Source organism: Trachinotus anak, unplaced genomic scaffold (assembly GCF_046630095.1).
Source record: "Trachinotus anak isolate AG129_WGS33_773 ecotype Australia unplaced genomic scaffold, CSIRO_AGI_Tana_v1 ptg000001l, whole genome shotgun sequence".
In the NCBI taxonomy this organism is placed as follows: Eukaryota; Metazoa; Chordata; class Actinopteri; order Carangiformes; family Carangidae; genus Trachinotus; species Trachinotus anak.
The window spans coordinates 21,286,077-21,299,855 of NW_027273852.1; the positions used below are offsets into that span (position 1 = coordinate 21,286,077).

General features: G+C 40.2%; 1 long non-coding RNA gene across 1 annotated transcript; it reads left to right on the forward strand.

Annotated features, from left to right (window-relative positions):
• Positions 1–7,927: 7,927 nt before the first annotated feature.
• LOC139624863 (uncharacterized) lies at positions 7,928–12,368 on the forward strand. Its single transcript, XR_011691761.1, has 3 exons — positions 7,928–10,996; positions 11,375–11,439; positions 12,074–12,368. It is a non-coding gene; the product is annotated as an uncharacterized lncRNA (long non-coding RNA).
• The last annotated feature ends 1,411 nt before the right edge of the window (positions 12,369–13,779 follow it).

Here is a 13,779-nt window from a genome sequence, read left to right on the forward strand (position 1 = left end):
ATGCATGACTATTATTATTATGGTACATGCAAATACACAGACTGGCAACTGAGAAAACCCCACTTCAATTTACTGCATCTTACCCTTCACTTTTTCGAATAAGTGCAATGCAATCAGAGACCAAGTGGAAATGTTTCACCTCGTGAAAGTGCGCACTCTTTGTTTGACTACAATATTGCTTGTGAGAATCTCTCTTCCTCCACAGTGAAATAGTTAATTTGAGATTTTTCAGTGCGCTCCTGCTGCACAAACTATGAACTCACTTTCCATTTCTCTCTAACTCTCAGACTCGTGTTTTCAAGTAAGCTAATCAGCATCTCCTGCATTAGTCACCTCTTTACCCTCCCCATTCCTCTTCCTTCATCCTCACCGTCTGCCTCCTGTTAGCGCTGCCACTGTTTGGCTGTGTAAGTGTCCTTTTGACTGTCATCTTGTCTGGGGCCTCAATACACTTCTCCCTCCTCCGCTTTCTCTGCCTTAATGCGTATGAGTCAGGGTCTTAAGCACAGGTTTTTACTGTGGTGAGTGTTGAGGAGGGCTTTTTATGTCTGTGTGTGTGTGTGTATTAGTGTGCTTATATGTCGAATGCAGTTGTGTGTGTGTGTGTGTGTGTGTGTGTTTGTGCATATTCGCTAATGCCAACAGGTACCATTATCTTCTAAGTACTTCATTAGAATTAAATGTCAGAGCGATTACCTGTGTCTGTGACTCACCTCTCAGCCAGGTGCTTTCTCTCTGCTCCCACATGCAACCTGCGCACCAGGAATCCACAGTATGCAGATACACACACAAACGCACACACATACTCGCACACACACTCCTGACACATGGCAAAAGAATGGGATATACCCTATGGCCAAACTGCTCGCCCACAGATATACCTGACATACCTCAAGTCCATTGGAGATATCATCACCTCATACCAAACAACAACAGGCGCACAATGACTCTGCCACCTCAAGTCCAGACTCATACCCTCATCTTCATCTCACTGTTTTAACCCTTTCTACTCACCACTCTGAAAAAACTCTCCTAGGTTTTCAATCTGTCCTCGTTCACTTCCTCATTGCTACCAACATCTGGTTAGCCAATGAACAGCCTCAGGCGGAGCTGTTTTGGACAACAGGAGGTCTAAGAGGCACTGAAGCATATATTTGTCATTACATATCATACATGTTCAAACACTGACACTGAGTGGACGATGCTAAGGTTATGTTTGCATTTGATATTATTTTGTTTGAAAGGGCTGGAATACAGGTTAGGATGCAGAGAAGTCTGCTTTAGACCATGTGTTAGTGTTATATTGTGTATTCTGTGTAATATTATATTGTGTAACATGTAAGAATGTGTAGAACATCAAGTCGGGGGTGAGATGTAACTTTGGAACGCTTGGAACTTTCAGCTCTCATTCAGTGTTTACCCTGGCTCCTGGACTTGCAAGTACACTTGCCTTTTACACAAGAGTTGGATTTAATTCAGTGGAGCACAAATTAAAACCAAGATACTGTGCAGACAAAGTGGCCTAGGAACTTGGAGCGTGGTAAGCTCGCCACTACAGAGGGAGAGGAGGCAGACAGTTGTGAAGTAAACAAACTGCAAGTTGATGAGGGTCATGCAGGAGCACTGAAAGACAAGTGCAGTACTAAACACAGCTTGGAATATTTAACATACTAAGCACCTGGATGGACACTGCAAAAGAGGTTTGAACAAAAACATTCTTCCAAACTACACAACATAATTTGAGAGTTCCTCCCCTTGTCATTTCAGAACATGTGCGTGAACTTTGTGATCTCACTCCCTCATCTGCAGACTAACCTTGTCGGTGCCTTCCAAAACCGTTGACTGACTGTTACAAAATGATTCATCTGACTTTTTTCAGATCTGTCACCGCTGTGGTTTGGCAAAGTTTGGTTTGGCATAGGCACAGAAACGTGGTTGAGGTGAAATAACGATCCAGGGTCAAGGTTTACAGAAAACAGCAGTCACCGTTGGTAGGAAACAGGAAGCCATCAGCATTCTCCCATCTCACACAGGTTCTGTTGACCTATTCGTCCGCCTCAACCTCTTCCCTTCAAGAGTTTACATGATGTAATGACTTTACACTACTTCCATCTCTATTCTGACACAAAAGAGTCATAATTCTCATGGTATCTAGAGGTGCTTGCCAGGTTAGGCATTTGGCCAAAAGACAGGTGCTATCGTCTTTCTTGTGGGGATCGACTCAACTTACAGTATGTGGGCTCAACCTCGACAGGAACAAGAACGAGATGTCATCAAAAATTTCAAAGTGTGACCCTTGAGAATAAATTCAGAGAGCTATGGTGCGAGTGCTGAGGGATTCTTGTTTTTAAAAGATGTGAGATGGAAGTAATGGCTCACATGAGGTGTCAAGTAATCAAAGTTCAGTTTACATCTGTCTCGTCTTACTCGCCTCACCTACAGGAGGAATGAATCATAGTCTGACAAACAAGCACACACTTCTCAACAAGGTCGTTAGATCCACACCTGAACATTTTGTCAAATGCGGTAAGAGGCCTGAAGTCCCTTGTCTGTGATAGAAAAAATAAAAATGTTCTCTAAAACCTAAAGCTCATTAATTCAATTCAACTATTTCTCCAGGGTGAAAGCCAAGAACAGGCACATGCTTCAGTGAACTGAAGTGTTGGACACACATGTATTTTAATATTATTCAATTAACCAACCAGGTAAAACTCCTGAATTACTGAGTGAAACAAAGAGGACACCTGTTAAACGTTAAAGCTAAAAGACGAACTAAACCACTCTGTTGATGTCAAAACATATCTCTACAGCAAGTAATCCTCCATTGTCTCACTGCTCATGACTGAGCAACAGTGTTAGTGTGCTAACAGTAAATAATATATAACATTTTATATTGATAATGAAAAATCAAGTTAACATTGGAAATGAAAGGTCGCAGCTGACTAACAATATTGTTAGCTTCAGTGGAATTTAAGGTTAGGGTTACAAACCAGCTAACATTAGTTAGTTAACTGTAACTTCAGGAACTCTGCAGATAAGAAAGTGTATTAAACAAGCTGTATAGTTAGTTATAGCAGAGACTAGAAGAGCCACTGATGGAGTGATGCAGGCAGACCAGATGTTACAGTCCATGTAAGGGTGTCAAAGATTCTCATAGGCATGAAAATATAAATGTTTCAACCCCCAAAACTGTAGTTTTTTTTTTTTTTACCTCTTTTGAGGGGGTTAAAGTCTTAATCAGCCCCCCCACAATCCCACCCTTAATTTGAACCCTGATCACAGGTGAGTTACCTTTCATCTCATTGACTTATCCAAGGCCAAACCTTGACAAATCATCCAACATGGCCATTACTTTGCTGCACCAGCTCTTGCTCAGTGACATGACTGGCTGGCAGTATAATACACTAAATAACCGCTCCCCTCTCCGTGTGGTACACCCAGACTGTGGTGTGCCCCCCCCCGGGGTGGGGATTATTCTGGGTTGTGTGGGGGTGGAAGGGCAAGGTGACAGAGGAAGGTGAAATGAACTCAGAAGACCTTTGGAAAAGAGCTAGAGGAAGAACTGTCAGAGCAGAAGTCTCGGTAATTGACGATCTACAGCATTCCCACTGTTAATACGTCTCCCCCCTGCCTACCGATGCAATGCTGCTCAGCCTGGCCACCTACGCAGTCATAAGGCCACTCTGTATTGAAGACCTTGAGCTCACCAATCCAGTGTTCTCTGGCTTTAAAAGAGCATGTTTCCACAGTTTCTTCGAGGCTTCATTTTTCCGCTGTAAAGGAGCCTCACACCTCTTGAGCACTCTCTTCCATGTACCATATCACCCTTTCGTACATTAACCGGACCTTATAGGCACAAGATAAGACTATACACACAAACATTTGTCTATAAGTGATTGTGTCTGGTGTTAGGTAGTGACAGTGCTGAAAGGTGCTGTGCAGATCGGATGTGTGGAAGCTGAGAGACGCTGTGAGATCCAGGGAGTTTTGGCAGCACAAATGAGGCAGAACTATGCCTCCATTATTACAGAACACATCATTGACTTCACATCTCTCTACATGGGGAAATGTATGTCTCTCTCTTTGTGACTCTGATCTCACCAGTGTTCTTAAACTGCCTTCTGTAGCATTCACTGCCACACACACAGACACACATTTGTATGATTAATTATGGGTTCATGTACTATGTTGTAATGCAAACATGTATTTTCAAAGATTTTTTATGACACGTAAATAAGAAACCCCAACCCTCATACAAGGTATTTTATGATGTACATGCGAAAAAAATCTCGTAATTAATGTAAATATGACTTTTATCACCTTACCTGCCCCGTTACCACTGAAAGACATAAAGACATCCATTTTTGACTGGACTGCAACAGAAGGGCTGACTGAATGAGTGATTAAGTTACACTATTTGTCAGCTGAATGCCATGTGACTGAGTAGTAAGGTGACACCATCGGCTGAATGTTGGAGTTTCCTCATTGGTCAATGCCTTATGAAAATTATTTGTCATGAACAAGCTGCATTGCCAACTTAGTGCCCTACAGACCCCTTTAGTGAATTTCTTTCAAAAACACACAAAGTGACAAACCTTTGCTACTTTCCACAGAAGAGAATTGCCAGTGTCACCTGTGAGCGGGTGGTCGGGCTTTCCCTCCGCAGACACACCTCTTTATGCTGACCGCATGGTATCTGACATGAATGAGTTTCTAACCTTGTCTCTGATCATCTTACAAGTAAATGTGACCAAAATCAAAGCACAGTCCTTGTCTTTAACTTACAGGGCCAGGACATTTGGGACACACTTTTGTGTCCAAACTTGTGACTGGTACTGTAAGTGTTTGGTGATTTTGGATTTTAGCAGCAGCTGGGCCATGGCTGAGAAGTGAACATGTAGTCTTAATGAGCTGTGTTTCGGTTACTATTTCATACTTGTCCCGTTGTCTGACAACAGAAACAGAAAAACATGTAAATGAGAACATCTTCACAGGGAATTTGGCTGCATTACAATACTGTATATGTGAGCACAGAGTACGAGAGAAGGGGCTGGAACCAGCTGACAGGCAGAATGTAAATATGTTGCGGTCCAGCCATATAGTACGTGTTGTTGGGATTATGTTGGATGTAATATGAATATGTTCCGTCTAATTTTGACAGTTGCTGTGCATCAGTCTCCTGCCAGTTAGAAGTGATTTGTTGATGCACACAGCTGAGCATGAAGATGACAGTCCTGCCTTTTACATGGCAGTAAAGGAACACACCCTGTTGCTGACAGATTGGACTGTAAAAACATTAAGTGATAAGATTATACAGTACATACCACAGTTTTTCATGTGTGACCCTGCAGAATAATCATAACAACTCTTCATACTAACACTTAACGCATGTCATTGTGGCTGCAATTCATGTTTATTTTCATTACTGATACATACTTTTTGCGGTTTATGGGTCTATGGTCAACAAAACCATATCAGAAAACAATTGAAATGTGCTCATAATACCTACAAGACGAGGTAAAGTCTTCAAATGTCTTGTTTTGTTCTCCCACCACCAATCAAAAGCCCAAATGTATTGTCTGTATCAAGATTTAAAACGGGGATAAGCAGACAGTCGAAGACATTTGACAACCTGGAACCATAAAATGTTTAATTTGTGCTTGAAAAATAACTAATGGTTAATCACGGATCAAAATTGATGCTGTTATAATGTTAACTTCCATTTAAACTGTATTAATATTTCAGAGGTCTGTGGGTTGTAAATTTGTATTATTTGCCCTTTGCCCACAGAAATAACTCAGAAGTACATTTACAAATACACAGTTCTACTAAAAACAGCAGTGATTTTAAAGTAAGATTATTATTGCATAAAGAGAGAGAGAGATCAGACCTGTGCTGTGGGTCGGATTATTAAGTTGGAACACTGAACTGACTGCATTGAATCATCAGTATCCATTTGCATCAAAGCTCCTCACTATAATTGAAAATACCTTTATAGGCATAGTTTTGATTTAATGTGTGTTACTTCTTTGTGATCCACAGCATGGATGTGTTGATTTCATCAGCAAAAACCCTGATGAATAATGTTTATGACTTTTTTCCACGACAAAAGTAAATAAAAAATAACCTTTGAAATTGATAAAAATTTGCATCAACAAATAAAAACTGAATGATAATGTGAAAGACAGACGAATGGACAAATAAACAAATTACTGTTCAAAAATTCAGCGACCTGCATGCATCCGTGCAATCACACACTGTAGCTCCTGATTAGTAAGAGAGTTTATTCCACAGCCCAAAAATATCTCCTCTTCAGAAGTTGATTGATCAGTTTAATCTGTTGCACTACTGTTAATGAGAAGCATCTATCATTCAGTAATGTTCCCGTCTCTGTCAGTAATGATATCTGATGATACTTGTTCTTGAAACAAACAGATTAATGGAATAAATTCATCCACAATCCACTGAGAATTACACAGGAGAAATGGGATTAATGTCCACGGTCAAACATTTTCATCTTCTTCTGGAAGTTTGCTAAAGGACTATCACTAACATTTTAGCTTCACCACTCAAGGCAGCTGTGGTAATGCTAGCTGAGCAGACAAAACCTAGGACTAAGACAAAACCTAAGACTAAGACCAAGACAAAACCTAAGACTGAGGCAAAACGTAAGACTAAGACCAAGACAAAACCTAGGACTGAGACTAGAACAAAACCTAAGACTGAGACAAAACCTGAGACTAGGACAAAACACAAGACTGAGACAAAACCTAAGACTAAGACAAAACCTAAGACTAAAATGTCTTTAGTGTTTGTTGACTAAAACAAGACTAAAGTTAACAAAAAGGAAATGACTATAATTTGACTAAAACTAACACAAATTTCATTTGGACTAAAAACTCAAAAATCTAACTCAGGTGCCAGATTTAACACAGTGTCTGAAACACCACCTCATTGTTGTACTTACTGATGTTGATTTGAATAATGTGATCACAAAGTACACAGTCAGTGGCGCTGAATCCTCTACCTGGACTAAATGAACAGTCTTTTGTTAATTCTATCTCCACTGATGCAAAATGAACTCAACCATCCTGCACAGAGCTCATGTAAATTTGTTTTCTCAGTAATTCAGGGTCGATGCAGAAATATTTTGTATTTTTGCTCTTTCGTGTCATGTGTTCATCAAGCGCTCAAGGATCTCAGCATGGAGACCCATTTGGAGGGGCAAATAGAATCCATCAGAAAGAGAAATCTCCAGTTAAAGACATATAAGACATGCATGGCGGCATCTGTGCTGCTGTCTTATGATATGTCTGGTTTCAGTCATCTCGGAAAATAATCCTAGAGATTTCATCAGTAAATGTGAGTGAGACACAGATTTTAAAGCATTTTGTATTAACAGGAAATGATGCATGGCCTTCTCCAATGGATGGGACTCATGCTGTGACTTAAGAACATGATGACTACTCAGTTTCACTCTTTAAGACACCAGATATAGACAGAAATATGTATTTCTGTTGATTCTCTCCTACATTTCAGTTTAATTCCATTTCAAAGTGTGACTGTACTGTTACGTTACATACTAAATAAAAATAAGTAATGAATAAATAGTTCAATTCGGATGACACAATATATAAAACTAAATATTGTAATATAGTATACTGACTTTTGACATCAAACCAAAACCATGTTGAATTAATGATATTTATTTGAAAAAATAAACGCCATGAAATAAAACTTACATGTAAAATGTTACACAGTTAATACAGTTAATTGTTATCTGTTCATTTATAAAGTGAAGGAGCCAGTGTAAAGTAACACCTGATCTAAAAATAAAGCAAAAAATGAATATTTCAAAATTGTGTTTTGAGTCAAGGGTGTCACTTATAAGTGTCTTTAATATTCTATATGTGTAGACATTATTTTTACGGATAATCATCTCTGGCTCTTTCACTCTGTGTCTTCTCTTCCTGTCTGGATCCCCCCCCTTCACCATAAACCTGCTGATAGTCAAAACAAGGTACAATGTGGCCCGGAATGGATGGATCCCCCACCCACACCTCTTTCCTACTCAGCCAGAATGCTAGCCATGCCCAGGAAGTGCGCAAACCACTGCTGATATCAAAGTATTTTCATATTCAAAATACATTTCACATGCACAGCAGGTTCCGGTTTAATATTTGTGATTGTTGGTTTCCTCACAGGTCCTGTTTGTTGCACTGATTTACAGCAGAAAAAGACTTTATGTCCTGTTTATCATTATATTTTTTTAATGAGCAATGTATATAAACTGCTCATCACTGCTGTCAGCACTGGCTGAGGCTCAATGACCTGTGTAAATTACTCTTTAAAGGGCCGCTCTTTGTTTTTCTTCATTCAAGGGCAGCAGCCCTTGAGCGGCACTGCTAGGTGTGATTGCTGCAGAGCTGAATAGGGGCTGGAGAATAAAACAAAAGATTCACAAATACATGCTACTGGAGGCTCTGTCAAAAAGCTACTGCACACTCCTACACAGTGCCGCCCACACATGCACACACACAGCCACTACACAATAATGTGCATGCACACATTCAGATGGTGGCACACAAAGGGAGATAGCTAGATGCATGCATACACAAACAAACACACACAAAACCAGCACATGGACAAACACAATGGCCCAGAGGCTTCTTTTGAAAATCACAGATTTTTTTTCTTTCTCCCCTATCCTTCTCTTCAGTAGAACCATATGGGGAATGGGAAGAGAAAAAGTGCAGCAGAGGTGCAGGTTATCTTCATATTTATTCATCAAGGTTCATCTCTGTCCCTGCAGACTGCACTGCATGAGAACATCAGATGGTGGGCAGGATCTGCCTGCTATTCTCAGCTACAGGCTTCTCAGAGCCTGAGGTACTGAGGTCCCAGAGACTGCTTCAGATCCACGGTGAAATAACCCTTTCCTTGAGACCGGAAAAACACATCTAAAAGGATGTGGGACTTTAGGGATTTGTAGAATGAGCTGGAGTGGATCACATCTCGTATATCACAAAGCAGAAACATTTAGCACTGTAGGTCTTCGTCCTCTGACGTTCGGGAGGATGTGGATGAGCAGTCTGTTTCGTTTGAGCTGCCTCTATTTACAACGTCTCCTTCACTCACCCGTCTGCCTTATAGTCTCCATCGCAAACTCATAAACCCCATATTATAAATACTTTGTTATGTGTAAACATTTTAAATATTTTTTTTACATACTCGACCACACACTCCCACATGAAAGTTGCAATTACTTCCTGCAACATGTTGCCACTTTTCAAGCCCCTGGTGGGGCACTTCTAAACATGTGTATGTAAACTATGTATTTGTATGTGTATGTGCCTGCTTTTGTGCGGATGTGTGTGTGTGTGTGTGTGTGTGGGACTGAGCAGCAGAGGCTAAGGTGAAGTCTGTGTTAGCCAGGCTGAGTGGATGGATGGAGAACATCCGCGTTAGTCGTGACTGCTCAGGCATCTGTAGGAGGATCTGACTAGCACTCGCTGCTCCCTTATATAACACAGTGGAGCACACTGAGCACTGATTATAAGGCCACAGGTCAACTCTCTCAACACCTCTGCAATAATGTGTGTGTGTGAGTTTGCAAGATTTAAGGTTATACGATTTTTGTGTGGGTGTAGTTAGTTTTTAAGCAAACAGCTGTGAAATATGCGGACTGTATTTAAGTGTGCGCGTACTGACCCACAACACAGCTGAAATTAAAACGATTAAAAATATGTTTATCTCATTTTTCCTTTCTTCTTAAGTTTTCAGATTTTTCAAGAAAATGCTCATTCACTTTTTTTTTAACCTCATCATTTTTCAAACTTCATCAGATGCTGATGCACAAAATCATCTATGTATGCGCAGTATGCACCATCCTCCCCAGAAACAATGAATAAATGTAAATATATTATCTCAGTGGGGCAGTTAAAAGTATTCAAAGTGATGATATTGATCATACACAGTTTGTGACATTATCAACGCGAGCAGGCTGCAGTATTGAGGCAGGGAAAAACATAGAATCCATCAGCTCTGCTTCTGATGGTGCGTTCGAGTTCAATTCAAAACTTTGCTCCGTGAAGAAGAGTAGAGTATCCAGTGCAGCTTGGAAGAAGCTTAAGAAAAGGTTGAACACTGGAGTGAAAACAGAGGTGATCCTCCACACCACCGTCGTCAGTTTTGACTCTAATAGTTGTGCCTTGCATGGTGACACCATGACTGACATACTGACCACTGATTTGATGTAATTACTCTGTTATTGAGTATGATCTTCATTCCTGGTTAGAGGTCTTAGCCTTGGTACCGACAGAGCTTTAGGAATGATAATGTCAGTTGGTTAGTAGATGGTTAGTTAGTCCGTTGGTCCACCACTTTGTTCTCGACTGTAATCTCTACAACAGTTTGGTGGATCGCATTGAAATTTTGTCCGAGTGTTCATGGTCCCCACAGGATGAACTAAAAGGACTTTTGCGATTTCTCTGACTTTGACTCTAGCGCCACCGTGAGGTTTCTAATTATGTGTTAAATGTCTCCACAACTACTGGATGGGTTGCCATGACCTTTTGTTTTGTGGTCCACAGAGGCTGGTGGCGTTCTGACTTTTCATCGACTGAGATAACACTTTAGGATTTGATGACGACACCGAAGATTAAAGGAGCTATTTGTAAGTCAGCATAGCTAACATTAGCATTAGCAGCTGTTTACTTCCCTGTCTTGCCAAGAGATTCCGCCATCGTTGCATTTACAAGAAGTTATAATAGGTGCTCTAGGTAGCTCTACATCTTCAGGGCAGACTTGATGCTACAGTGAGTCAAATCAGAAAGTGATGAGACAGTCCAACTGTGCTGGGGCTTAGCATGCTAACTTTTGAAGAAGAAGAGATGGCAATAGAAGCAAAAGGAGAAGGTTGCTTTTCCCTGGAGACAGCACTTTGTCAGTAAAGGATGAAGTTTGATGATGAACTCGCAACATTTTTTCCAGACTGGTGAGTAAACAGCTGTTGATGCTATGTGTCTATGTAGCAACAGAAATGTCTTTCTTCTGTATATTGTGCAATTTTTTATGCATTTATTAGATTAAATGCAATGAATGTAAATAAAGTGAATACTCTTACATATATACATGTGCATCAGTTCATTTGGATTTTGTGCATAAAAGCTCACTGTCCACTTTATTAGGTACACCTGGATACAACAGCTCTGCGCTATTTGTTTCAGTTTTTTCAACATTGTCAGAATGGTGATAATTTTATCTTTAATAATGAAGTCATACTTAAAAGGTGCTTCTAATATGTAACTTACATGTATGTATGTCCAATGGGTTGGACAAAATATTTTAAAAAATCTTGCTATGTGTGCTCCAGGACAACACCACCCGCCACTGTGTGTCAACAAAAACAACATGACATTTCTGCATCAGTCCACCATGGTAAGTCATACTGATGACATTATCAAAATTGTTTTTAAAAAATAGATATGGCAGAAGGATAAAAATCGCTGCAAGAATAGTTCCATAGCAACAGGGTGGGGAATCTCAATTATAGCTTTATTTATTCAACTCACAAACTGTGTTTGAACACAGAGTTCACTCCCAAAATCCTGTGTGTTTACTTTAACATAAAATGTTGTTTACTTAGTAGCTTCAGAATATAGACATTCCCTTTAACAAACATTATACTATAAATGTATTGTTAGCGATTTTTTTTCCTACAGAAACACAATTCCTCACTTTGATGCCTGAATGATTTTGATGCCTGTGTTCTTATCACTTACTGATGAGATGACAAAAACTGTGTATGTCTTCAACATTTGAATATGTTGATTTTTGGCCCATTTATCTCCAAGTGTTGGTGTCACTTTCCCTCATTCGGCAGTGGATACATCATCTTGTAATGTGTGCAAATGGATATTATTCAAGCCCTGAATAAAATTTAAAAAACATCAGTCAAAATGGGAAAAAGTGGAGAGACTGGTGGAAATTGTACAGGTTGCTTTTTAAAATTCAAACATTATAATCTCACCTTCTCTCTCTCTTTCTTCTTCTTTCACACTCTTTTTCACAGTGAATGTGTGTCCAGATGGAGTGTGTACCGTGCTCTCAGATGGCCTTCTGTCTGATCATCCCCCATACACCTCCATGTTTCACCCCACTGCAGGCATGCAAAAGCAAACGCACACTATCTCTTCTTTCTGACACACACTAACGGATTTAACAGCAAAATATTTTAGCCTTCTTTTCCATCAGTCACCTTCTCTGATATCGACACACAGCTGCAGTGCTGTACAAAGTGTATATGCACACACACAGTTTTTTTATGGGATTTTTATGAGGATGATAATATGTGTTAAATCTTGTCTTGCTGAACGCACTCAGTGACTGGTCATTTACATTTATCAGGATCGCTGCTATGATATGCAAAAATTGGCACAATTTTTTTCTTTTGAATTTCTTTCTTGTTTTTGTTATTTAATTATAGTTCTCTGCATTTTGTGAATGTCTCTCCTCTCAATTACCATCTCTCTGTTATAGCACAGTGATGGCTTCTCTCTGTTTTGAAATTGGTTGAGGTTCGGCACAGGAACCAATTGTGCATCTCCACTGGTGGGTTTTGGCTGTGGTTGCACCTGCGTACAGCGAGTTACACTCCTGTCTATGTAGCAAATCAGGTCAGTGCACATCAGGAAACAACTGGACATGGAATTTTATCCAAAGAGCCATTTGAGTCAACATGCATGTCAGCTACAATATACATTGTTTTGTGGCAAAAAAAAAGAGAGTGAGATTTGCTCTCATAAAGGCTTTCGATTACAGTGCTCTGTGATTGTGTGTCGGAGGGGAGGGTAAATCCAGACGTATTCAGAGGGGTCAGGCGGGTCAAATTCCTCAGGAAGAGAATGTGGAGACGAAGGCAGAAATGGGAACTCAGGAACCCACCCTGCAGCTCTCGCTGCACCCAGCGTTAACTGTTGCTTGGAAACCAAACAGCGCTCTTCACTTTTTTCCTCCCTTCCTTAATTTTTTTCTTTCTTCCTTTTTTTCTGTCTGGCTCCTAAACCTGTAAATCTCATTATGATTTCCTGTTAAGAGAAGCACCACTGAACTCTTTAGGTGAACTGGTCCCCTGATAGTCGGGAACAACTGCGTGTCTCCCCGTAACTCATGTTCTGATTGTGAACACTTTCGCGAGAATGACTGAGCTAACATACTGGGTGTGGTTGGCAAAGGACAGTGTTGTGTGTGTGTCCAGTGGAAAAAGAGATAAAGATAAGGACAAAAGGGAGATGGAGCAAAGAAGCAGGAGATAGATGAAGAGATGAGAGAATAGGGGATTCCTCCCTCCTAAGCTCTCCTGTTTCTTCTCTTTCTCAACAAGCTTTCGACAGATAGAAATCAGTCAATACTCATCCCAGTACAGTCTCAGCTTTTATTTTCACATAAAACCACATGTTCAATCTGCCATCCTTAAGCTTGTCTAAACATCCCGGTGCATGTCACACTGTGGTTAACCCGCAAGGAGCAGGTATTCAATTTAGTGTCTTCGAAACAGTCAGGATTCTCAGTCCGGTAATGTGTATTATGCATGCTGCCGTTTTTACTGGTAAAATGTCAGGGGAGCTGAAATCGAAGTTTCTGTCGATGAATATTACAACAAGCATAAAAGGTCAAAAGCGCCTCCCAAATATTCTCACAGTTACAGATGGAATTATGTAATGTTACGTAATCTAAAAAATCGAAAAAAGGATGTGAAACTACATCCCTCTGACAGCT